The sequence below is a fragment of the Trachypithecus francoisi genome, unplaced genomic scaffold, assembly GCF_009764315.1.
Source record: "Trachypithecus francoisi isolate TF-2019V2 unplaced genomic scaffold, Tfra_2.0 Contig00143, whole genome shotgun sequence".
In the NCBI taxonomy this organism is placed as follows: Eukaryota; Metazoa; Chordata; class Mammalia; order Primates; family Cercopithecidae; genus Trachypithecus; species Trachypithecus francoisi.
In genome coordinates, this window is record NW_022680491.1 from 275,083 (window position 1) to 286,230 (window position 11,148).

The 11,148-nt window shown below is 44.6% G+C and overlaps 1 pseudogene; it reads left to right on the forward strand.

Moving 5' to 3' along the window:
* Window positions 1–3,542: 3,542 nt before the first annotated feature.
* Window positions 3,543–3,660, forward strand: LOC117068016 (annotated as a pseudogene).
* Window positions 3,661–11,148: the final 7,488 nt, after the last annotated feature.

An 11,148-nucleotide genomic window follows, 5' to 3' on the forward strand; every position in this document is an offset into this window, starting at 1 on the left:
CTCCAGAACACAGGGCTGCTTTATCTGGGGGAAGGACATTACCTCGCCATACACTGGGAAGCAGTCCCTGTGCACCCAGATTCCCATTGCCTCCAACTTCGTGTAAACTCCAGTCCCGAGGACACACCAGAGACCCAGGCCTCAGTCCCAGTGGGCACACCCGGTGACACGTCTCCTGCTAATCGGGCGAGCGTACTCTGTAAATCAATGTGACCACCACACCGCACCGCACCAAGAGCACTGGGAGGTGCCAACAAAGGAAGGAGCCTATGAAACCCACCTCCAAAGGAAGCAATTAATGCAGGACAAAACCCATCTCAGTGCTCCGTTGCTCCTCTTGCATGGACTGCCTGTCCACCCTGTTCTGGCCCAGTCCAAGCTCCCTCCAACCTATCCCGGCCTGCTCAAAAGGACCCTGCCTACCAGAGCAGGGTGCTCCCTCTCCAAGGCTCTATCGATTTCGCTCTCTACCTCCCTGCACCTCTCTCCTCTGGGTTTGTCCCCGCACCTCGCGCTACTTCTGTCATCTTCCGTCTGTTTCTATGTCTCTCTCTCTTTCTCTGTCCCTCTCTCTTTCTCCACCTATCTGTCTGTCTCTTTCCCTCTCCACCTCCTCTGTGTCTCTCTCAATCACTGTATGTCTCCCTCTCTTGGTTTCAATCTCTCCATCCATCTCTTCCTTGATCTCCTTAAAGCCGTTTGTGTGTGCGTGTACTTGTGTGTGTGCATGTGTGTATGTGTGTGTGTGTGTGTTTGCAACGTGTGTGCAATTTCCCATGTGTGTCTGTGTGTTTGGCTGTGGATTTGCTCCTGGTGGTGGTGGGGTGTGTCTGGGTTTCTCTCAGCCCCTCCTGCTGGAGATCAGGCTGTCGGTTATAGTGCCATCCCGGGGCAAAGCAGGGCCATACCCCAACCCCCAACCTCCCACGCCCTCTTGCCCACCTGGCGTGTCTTCATCTTTACAAGTGACCATGGTGGGGGTGTTGTGAGAAAAAGGCCATGCGTGGCTGGTCAGCTGTTTGACCTTGGCCAGCCGTGACGGCTCTGCCAGGGTGGGACATGACGGGGCCTGACAGGAGCTCCTGAGTGGCCAGGGATCCAAAAGAATAACTCCGTGACAGAGAGGAGGATGGGTCGGGGTCCCAGGATCGTGGGCCTTGCGCCCTGATGCCTCAGAGCACTCCCTGTTCTGAGCAGAACTGACATGGTAAAAGCTCAGGAGCTCGGGAGCCAGGGGAAGGTGGTGGGCGAGTGGCTCTGGGGTCCAGATATGATCCCGGTGGCCCCAGGCCAGCGTTGCCATGTGGAAGACCTCGGGCATGGCCGGGCCGGGCTCTTGGAGCAGCCAGGCGCCTCTGCTGGCATCCACGGCCACAGCACGCTGAACGCGCCCGATCTAGTCTGATCTCGGAAACTAAGCAGGGTCGGGAATGGTTAGTCCTTGCATGGGAGACCATATGGGAATACCGGGTGCTGTAGGCTTTTTTGCTTTCTTTCTTGTCTTTCTTTCTTTTGTACCTTCTTTTCTTTTCTTCTCTCTCTCTCTTCTTTCTTTTTCTTTTTTCCTTTCTCTCTTTTTTCTTTCCTTCTTTCTTTCTTTCTCTATCTTTATTTCTTTCCTTCTTTCCTTCGTTTTTCTTTCTTTCCTTTCTCTCTTTCTTTCTTCTTTCTTTCCTTCTTTCTTTATTTCTCTCTCTCTTTCCTTCTTTCTTTCTTCCATTCTTTTCTTTCTCTCTTTCTTTCTCAGCTCATTTCAAGCTCCGCCTCCCGGGTTCCTGCCCTTCCCCTTCTTCAACCTCCTGAGTGGCTGGGACTAAAGGCGCCCATCCCCACGTCTGGTTAATTTTTTATTTTTAATAGATATCCTCCCACCTCGGCCTCCCAAAGTGCTGGGATTACAGGCATGAGCCATTATACCTAGCCATCAGTTGTTTTGTATGTCTTCTCACATGACCCACCTTTCCAGACTGTTCTAGCCCATCCCAAGCACACTCCACCGTATCCCAGCCTGCTGAAAAGGGCCTTGTTTAGCTGAGCAAGTCTCTCACTCTTCACACCTCTGTCGCTCTCGATCTCTAGCTCTCTCACCCTCACTTTTTCTCTTCTTTCCCCTCCACCTCGTGGTTTTTCTGCCGCCTTCTCTCTCTATCTCTCTGTCTGTCTCTCACAGTCCCCGTTCGATGTCTTTCTCATCTCTGTTTCTCTCCCCCCCTCCATTTCTGTCTCTACATCTCCCTCTCGCTTGCACTCCTTTAAGCTATCTGTGGCTGTATTTTTCTGGGTTAGTGTTTTCCCACGCACATGCACCTGTGTGTGTTCTTGTGTGGGGTGCGTTTGCTCATGGGGTTGGTGGGGGGTGTGTCTGAGTGTGTCAGCCCCTCTTTCCCAGAATCAGGCTGGTGGCTCTAGTGCCAGAGTGGGCAAAGAAGGGCCCCATGTCCTCTTGCCCAAGGGCCAGTTCTTCATTGTGGTAAGTGAGGGTAGTGAGGGTGTGGTGAGAAAAATGTTCCACAGGGCTGGGCAGGCTATGTGCCCCTGGGCAGGGGCACATAGCCTGCCCAGCCCTGACAGATCTGGCTGGGTGTGGCTGGAGGGGTTCTTGTAGAAGGGGCTGCGAGGAATGAAAGACAGTATTTCCACTCCAAGGCCGAGAACCGGAAGAAATCCTGGGATCGTGGGCACTGGGCGCTGCTGTGTTGGAGCCCGCCAAGTTTTGAGTGGTCCTGATATGCTGGAAGTTTGGGAGCACGGGAGCCAGGGGAAAGCTGCAGATAAGAAGCTCTGGGGTACCCAACTGAGTCCCTTGGCACAAGCTTGGCAATGATGGCTGAAATCAGGCAGGCATAGCAGAGCCTGGCTCTTGGGACAGCCAGATGCCTCTCCCAGTGTCTGGCATGCCACTCTGAAGGTGCCTGATATCCTCTGATCTTGGAGCTAACAGTGTCAGGCCTGGTTGGTACCTCGGAATACAGTGTTCTGTAGGATTTTTTTTTTTTTTGGCTCTTCAGCTCCCTCCCTTAGCCCTATTGTGGCCATATTTCCCAACAGCTCCATGAGTCTGCTCCTGCTTTTGTGCTCACCTGCGCCCCTCTACAACCTGGGACCTCCTCCTGGGAGTCCGCCACTGTGGCACCACCAGGTAGAAACATTACATTGCATTTGCCACACCATTGCCCTACCAGGAGCCTGGCTCCAACTGGTTGTTTGCCTGTCCTGTCCTGACAGCTTTGGGTGGGTGGGGCAAAAGGGTGCCATGCAGGAGGGGTGGCAAGGGATCCAAATCAATACCTCAGCAGCAAGACTGAGGGCAAGAAGACATCCCAGAACCGTGGGCCCTGGGCCCTGGCACCTCAGAGCACAGCTTGTCCCGAGTGAGCCCGATGCGGTAGAAGCTCGGGAGCTCAAGAGCCAGGGGAAGGATGTGGGTGAGCAGTTCAGGGGTCTCTTGTTTTAGTCCCACCACCCCAGTCTGGCGGTGACTGCTGGAACCAGGCAGGTGTGACTGGGCCGAGCTCTTGGGGCTGCCAGGCAACTCTGCTCGTGTCTATGGCCATACCACATTGAATGCGTCAGATCTCGTGTGATCTCAGTACCTAAGCAGGGTTGGGCCTGGTCAGTACTTGGATGGGAGACCACCTGGAATACTGGGTGCTCTAGGCTTGTGGTTTTTTTGTTTGTTTGTTTGTTTCTTCACTCCCTCCATTCTCCCTATCTTTCTCATGCTTCCCAACCATCGCCTGACTTTGCTTTCCTTTTAAGTCCCCCTCACTGGCCCCTTCCAAAGCCCCGGACCTCCTCCTGGGAGCCTGCCCCTGCACTGCCGAAGGATAGCACCATCCCAGCACTTCTGTCTCAACACCATCCCTCCAGGAGCCAGGCTACTGCTGGGGCAGGCCAGAACTTGACAGCAAATTTGCAGACCCATGTTATTTGCTGTCAGAGGTGTCTTCCCACTCCCAGAATGGCCAAGCAATTCAATTTACTCGTCGAATGCTGCTGCAGCAGTCTAAGCCATGGGAAAGAGAGGGCAGGGGAAGTAGGTTCCACAGAGGCCAGCTTAGAAGCTTGGTCCACAACACAGAAGCTGCTCATCCATGGAAAGGACATTGTTTGCCCACCCATGTGGATAACAGTCCGTTTGCACCCATATTTCCATCGTTACTAACTATGTGTAAACTGCAGTCCTGAGCACACAAGCGAGGTCCTGGCATGCTTGGGTACACTGGGTGCGGTAGGCTTTTTCCTCTGGCTTTCCCATTCCCTCTTCACCCTATTTTCACCAAGTTTCCCACCACCCCCTGGGTGACCAACCCACAGATTGGGACCTCCTCCTGGGAGTCCGCCCCACCAGCACAGGCGGGCAGCAGCATTCCACCACTTCTGCTTCACTGCTGCCCATTCCAGCCTGGGCAGGCCAGGGCAGTATCCCAAAGGCAGGGCCATATCCCAAAGGCACAGGCGCATGTTTCCTGACATCTGGGGTGTCTTCCTTCTCTCGGAATGCCCAGGCTATCCATTATATTCATAGGGAGTCACTGCCACAGTCCTAACTGGGAGAAAACACAGGCAGGAGCAGCGGGTTCCAAAGACACCAGACAATATCTCCACCCCAGAACACAGGGTCTGCTCATCTTGGGGAGGAACATTGATCCCAGCCAACAGGAAAACTGTCCCTGTCCACCCAAATTACCACTGCCACCAGTGAGTAAACTCCAGTCCCAAGGACATGAGAGCAACACAGCCCTCAGGCACCATGGGCAGGCTCAGAGCACGTTCTTGCCAGACGGGTGGGTAAACTCTGAAAACCTCAAGGTCCATGGCACTAACAGCATAGGTTGGAGTCAATTATTGAAGGACCCTACGAAACCTGCCCCCCAAACAACCAACCAATACAAGAAAAACACCTCTCAGGGCTTTGTCTTTCTGCGTGGGCCACACAGCCACCATGTTCTGGTCCAGTCCAAGCATCCTCCACATTCTCCCAGCCTGTTCACTGGGTCTGTGCCAACCAGAGCAGGGCACTACAAATTTAAGTCTCTCTAGGTCCCTCAGCCTGACTATTTCTCTTCTTTCCCCTCAACTTCGTGCTCTTTCTTCTGATTTGACACACTGCTTTTGTAGAATCTGCGATGGGATATTTGGGAGCCCATTCAGGCCTATGGTGAATTCCAAATATCCCCGTATATAAACTAGAAAGAAGTTAAACCTTTGTTTTGATTCAGCCTGTTGGAAACACTCTTTTTGTAGAATCTGGGTAGGAACATTTGAGAGCACTTTGAGACCTATAGGGAAGAAGCAAATATCCTCAGATAAAACCGAAAAGAAGCTTTTTGTGAAACCACTTTGCCATGCATTGATCCATCTCACAGTGTTTGATTCAGCAGAGGGAAAATTCTCTTTGTGTAGAATCTGACAGGAGAAAATTGGACGGGAGTCCATGGGAACCTGCCGTTAAAAATCTAATATCACCAGTTAAAAACTAGATAGAAACTGTGAAACAGCTTTTGATGCTTGAATTCATCTCACAGAGTTGTAATTTTACTTTCTTTAAACAGGTTGGAAACATTTTGTAGAATCTGCAAAGTGAAATTTGGAAGCCTATGGTGGCCTATAGTGAAAAACAGTATATCCCCTGATAAAAACTGGAAAGAAGAAATCTGTGAGACTGCATGGCAATATGTGTATTCATCTCACAAAATTAAACTTTTCTTTTGATTTAGCAGGTTGTAGAATCTTCCAAAGGATATTTGGGAGCCCAAAGAGGCCTGTAGAGAATAACTACATATCCCCAGACAAAAACTAGAGAGAACCGGTATGTAAAATCAATTTTCGGGGTGTGGATTCATCTCACAAAGTTAACTACTTCTTTTGATTAAGCAGGTTTGAAACACTCTTTCTGTAAAATCTGTGAAGGGACATTTGGGAGCCCTTTGAGCCCTATAATGCAAAATCAAATATTCCCAGCTCAAACTAGAAAGCAAGTGTCTGTTAGACCCCTTTCAAAGTGTGGATTCATCTCACAGAGATAAAATTTTCTTTATATTAATAAGGCTGAAAACACTTTTTAGGAAAATCTATTAAGGTATATTTTGAATCCTTTTGGAGCCTATAGTGAAAAGCTGTGTATCCCCAGATAAAAATTAGAAAGAAACTATCTCTGAAACCACTCTGCAATGTGTGGATTCATCTTAGCAGGTTGGAAACATTTTGTAGAAACTATGATGGGATATTTTGGAGTCCATAGAGGCCAAAGGGGAAAAAAAAAATCCGAAGAAAAAAACAAGAAAGAAGCTATCTGTTAAGCCTCTTTCCAATGTGTGGATTTATCTCACAGAGTGAACTCAACATTTCTTTTGATTAAGCAGGTAGAAGACACTCTTTCTGTAGAATCTGTGAAGGTGCGGTTGGGAGCACAATGAGGTCAATAGTGAAAAACTGAATACCACAGGTAAAACTAGAAAGAATCTTACCTCTGAAACTGCTTTGCAATGTGTGGTGTCACCATCACAGAATTAAACCTTTATTATAATTCAGCAGATTGGAGACACTGTTTCTGTAGAAAGTGCAAAGAGACATTTGGGAGCCCTATAGTGGAAAACTGAATAGCCACACAATAAAAAGTAGAAAGAGGAAGAAGTTATCTCAGAAATGGGTTTGTGATATGTGTCTTCATGTCACTGAGGCAAATCCTTCTTTGGATTCAGCAGGTTTCGAGCACTTTTTGTACAATCCGCAAAATTATAAGGAAGTCCTTTGAGGCCCGCAGTGAAAAACTTAATATCTCCAGGTTAAAAACTGGAAATAATCTAGGAAACTGCCTTGCAATTTGTAAATTTATCTGAGTTCCACATTTCTTTTGATCCAGCACGCTGAAAACACTTTTTTTGTAGAATCTACTTAAGAGTTTGTGGGAACATGTTTTGTCTCCTAAATAACGATTTTCCCAGGAATAAACCAGAAAGAAGTTATCTGTGACATGTAGATTCTTCTCAGAAAGCTAAACCATCCTTTTGATTAAGCATGTTTAAAATACTCTTTTTGTAATATCTGCAAAGGAGCACTTTTAACTGCATTGTTACTTATAGTGGAAAACAGAATATCCCCAGATAAAAATTGGAAAGACGCTACTGTGAATAGTGCCAAATAAACATTCGTGTGTTTTTGTCTTAATAGCAGAATGATTTATAATGCTTTTGGTATATACCAAGTAATGGGATGGCCGGGTCAAGCGGGATTTCTAGTTGTAGATCCTTGAGGGATCACAAAGACTTGGAATCAACCCAAATGTCCATCAGAGACAGACTATTAAGAAAATGTGGCACATATACACCATGGAATAATCTGCAGACATAAAAATTTATGAGTTTGTGTCCTTTGTAGGGACATGGATGCAGTTGGGAAATAGCATTGTCAGCAAACTACCACAAGAACAGAAAACCAAACGTTTCTTTTGATTCAGCAGTTTGGAAAAACTGTTTTTGTGCAATCTGTTTAGGAAAGTTTGGGAGCCCCTTGCGGACTACAGTGAAAAAGAGAACATCCTCATATGAAAGCTAGAAAGAAGCTATCCGTGAAACATTTTGCAATGTGTGGCTTCATCTCACAGAGTTGAACTTAGTTTTTAATTATTCCTGTGGGAAACACTCTTTTTGTAGAATCTCCAAAGAGACATTTTGGAGCACCTTGAGGCTTAGAGTGAAAATGGAAAAGGCCCAGATAAATACTAGAAAGAAGCTGTCTGTGAAATCACGTTAAGTCACGTGGATTTATTTCACAGAGTTAAAACTTTCCTTTGATTCAGTGTGTTAGAAACATTTTTTTTTTTGAATCTGTGAAGGGATATTTGGGAACCCCTTCAACCCTATGGAGGAAAACAGTATATCCACAGATAGGAACCACAAAGAAGCTATCTGTGAAACTGTATTACAACATGTTGATTCAGGTCATGGAGTTCAATCTTTATTGTTATTCAACACTTTGGAAACACCTCTTTTGTAGGATCTGAGAAAAGATATTCGGGAGTCCCCTAGGGCCTGTAGTGGAAAATTAAATATCCCCCAATAAAAACTAGAAAGAAACTATCTAGAAGGCCACATTGCTGTTATTGGCTTCATGTCACAGGGTAAAATCCTTCTTTTGGTTCAGCAAGTTGGCAACACTCTTTTTCTAGAATCTGTGAAAAACACTTTAGAACCCATTGAGACCTATAGAGAAAATTTGAATATCCTCACATTAAAAACTAAAAAGACTCTACCTTCAAAGCCGTTTTCAAAGGTGAGGATTCATCTCACAGAGTTAAACAGTTTTTTTTTTTTTTTTTTAATTTTCAGGTTTGGAGTACCGTTTTGGAGACTCTACAAAGACATAATTTGGAGTCCATTGAGGCCTATACTTAAAATATTTTATCCCCAGATAAAACCAGAAAGAAGCTATCTGTGAAACTGAAACTCCTTTGCAATTTGTGGGTTATTCACACAGTTAAATATTTCTTTTGATTCAGCATTTTGGAAACACTGTTTTTGTGCAATTTGCGGAGGGACATTTTGGAGCCAATTGAGGCATACAGTTAAAAACGACGTATTCCCCGAGAATACTAGAAAGAAAATATCTGTGAAACCACTTTGCAATGTGTTGATTCACCTCACAGAGTTCAACTTTTCTTTTGATTCAGCAGGCTGAAAACCCTCTTTTTATTGAAGCTGTGAAGTGATATTTTGCAGTGAATTGACATCTATAGTGAAGAATATAGTATCCACAGATAAGAACTACAAACAAGCTCTTCGAGAAAATATTTGTCATGTCTGTATTCATCTCCCAGTGGTAAACCTTTCTTTTTTTTCAGCAGGTTGGAAACACTCATTTTGGAGAATCTGTGAGGGGACATTTTGAAGCCCTTTGATGCCTACAGTGCAGAAACAAATATCCCAGAGGAAAGTAGAAAGAAGCTATTTGTGAAAATGCTTTGCCATTTTTGAATTTGCCTCACAGAGTTAAACTTTTTTTTAACTTCAGCAGTTGGAAACACTTTTTGTAGAATCTGCAAAGGGGCATTTGGGAGTTTATTGAGGCACTTAGTGAAAAACCGAATGTCCCCACATAAAAATTAAAGAATCTGTGAAACCAATTTGCAATTTTTGGATTCATCTTACAGAGTTAAACCTTTTTATTGTTTCAGCAGGTTGGCAACACCGTTTCTGTAGAATCTGTGAAGAGGATTTGGAGTACTTTGAGGCCTAAGGGAATACAGTATAACCCATGATAAAATCTAGAAAGAGAAAAGTCTGTGAAACCACTTTGGAATATGTGGATTGATGTCACGGAGTTAAATGTTTCTTTTGATTCGGCAGGGTGGAAACACAGTTTGGAAGGCATATTGGGGAGCACCATTAGGTCTATAGGAAAAAAAAATCCCCATATAAAATCTTGAAAAATATCTATCTGTGAAACCGCTTTGCAAACTGTGCATGCATTTCACAGAGTTCAAACTTTCTTTTGTTTCAGCAGATTGTTAATGATATTTTTGAATAACCTGTGAAGGGATAATTGGGAACCCAATGAGGCTTATATTGAAATTCGAAATAACCTCAGATAAACACTAGGAAAATCCAATTTGTGAAACTCATTTGTGATGTGTGTGATCATCTGACAGAGATAAGCGCTTCTTTTGATTTTGCAGGTTGGAACCATCTTTTTGTGGAACGTGTGAAGAGATATTTTGGAACCCCTTGAGACCTATAGTGAAAAATGGAATATCCTCAGACAAAAACTGTAAAGAAGCTATCAGTGAAACCGCATTGTGATGTGTGGATTCTTCTAACAGAGTTAATCTTTTTTTTGATTCAGCAGTTTAAAAACACTGTTTTCTAGAATCTGTGACAGGCCATTAATAATGCTCATTGATGCTGATGGTTAAAAATTTAATATCCACAAAAAAAAAAAAAAACTAGGAAGAAGTTACCTGTGTAACCACCTTGTGAGGTATGTTCATCTCACAGAGTTAAAACTTTCTCTTGATTCAACAGTTGGGAAGTCCTTTTTGCAGAATCTCTGTAGCGATATTTGGGAGCCCACTGAGGCCTATAGGAAAATGAAAATATCCCCAGATAAAAACTAGAAAGAATCTATCTGCAAAACCACTTTGCGGTATGTGGAGTCATCTCACAGGGTTAAATCTTTCTTTTGATTCAGCAGTCTGAAAACACTCTTTGTAAAATCTGCGAAGGGACATTTTGTAAGACATGCAGTCCTCTAGTGAAAAAACGAATATCCTTTATAAAAATTAGAAACAAGCTATCTGTGAGTGCTGTGTGCTTGTTGGATTCATCTGAACGAGATAAAACTCTCTGTTGTTTCTGTATTCTGCAGGTGGGAAGCACTCTTTTTCTAGAACCTGAGTAGGGACATTTGGCGCCCATTGATACTGATAGTTAACAACAGAATATGCATAGATAAAACCTAGAAAGAAGATATCTGTGTACCAGCTTTGTGAAATGTGGATACATCTCACAGATTTAAACGTTTCCTTTGATTTAGCAAGTTGGAAACACTGTCTTTGTAGTCTTTGAAGGGACTTTTGGAGGCAATGTAGGCATATACAAAACAATTGAATATCCAAAGATAAAAACTATAAAGAAACTCTCTGTGAAACTGATTTGCAAAGTGTTGATTCACCTTACAGAGTTGAACTTTTCCGTGTTGCAGCAGGTTGGAAAACCTCTTTTTGCAGTGAGTGTAAAGGGATATTTAGGAGCCCATTGAGGCCTAACCTGAAAAACGGAGCAACCCCAGATAAAAACTAGAAAGAAACTATCTTTGAAACCATTTTGTGATGTGTGGATTCATCTCAGAGAGGTAAACTTTGTGTTAATTCAGCATGGTGGCAACGTTCTTTTCTTTATTATTATACTTTAAATACTAGGGCACATGTTCACAATGCACAGGTTTGTTACATATGTACACGTGTGCCATGTTGGTGTGTTGCATCCATTAACCCGTCATTTGCATTAGGTATATATCCTAATGCTATCCTTCGCCCCTCCACCCACCCCATGACAGGGCCCTGTGTGTGATGTTCCCCTTCCTGTCTCTAAGTGTTCACATTGTTCCATTCTCACTTATGAGTGAGAACACGTGGTGTTTGGTTTTTCC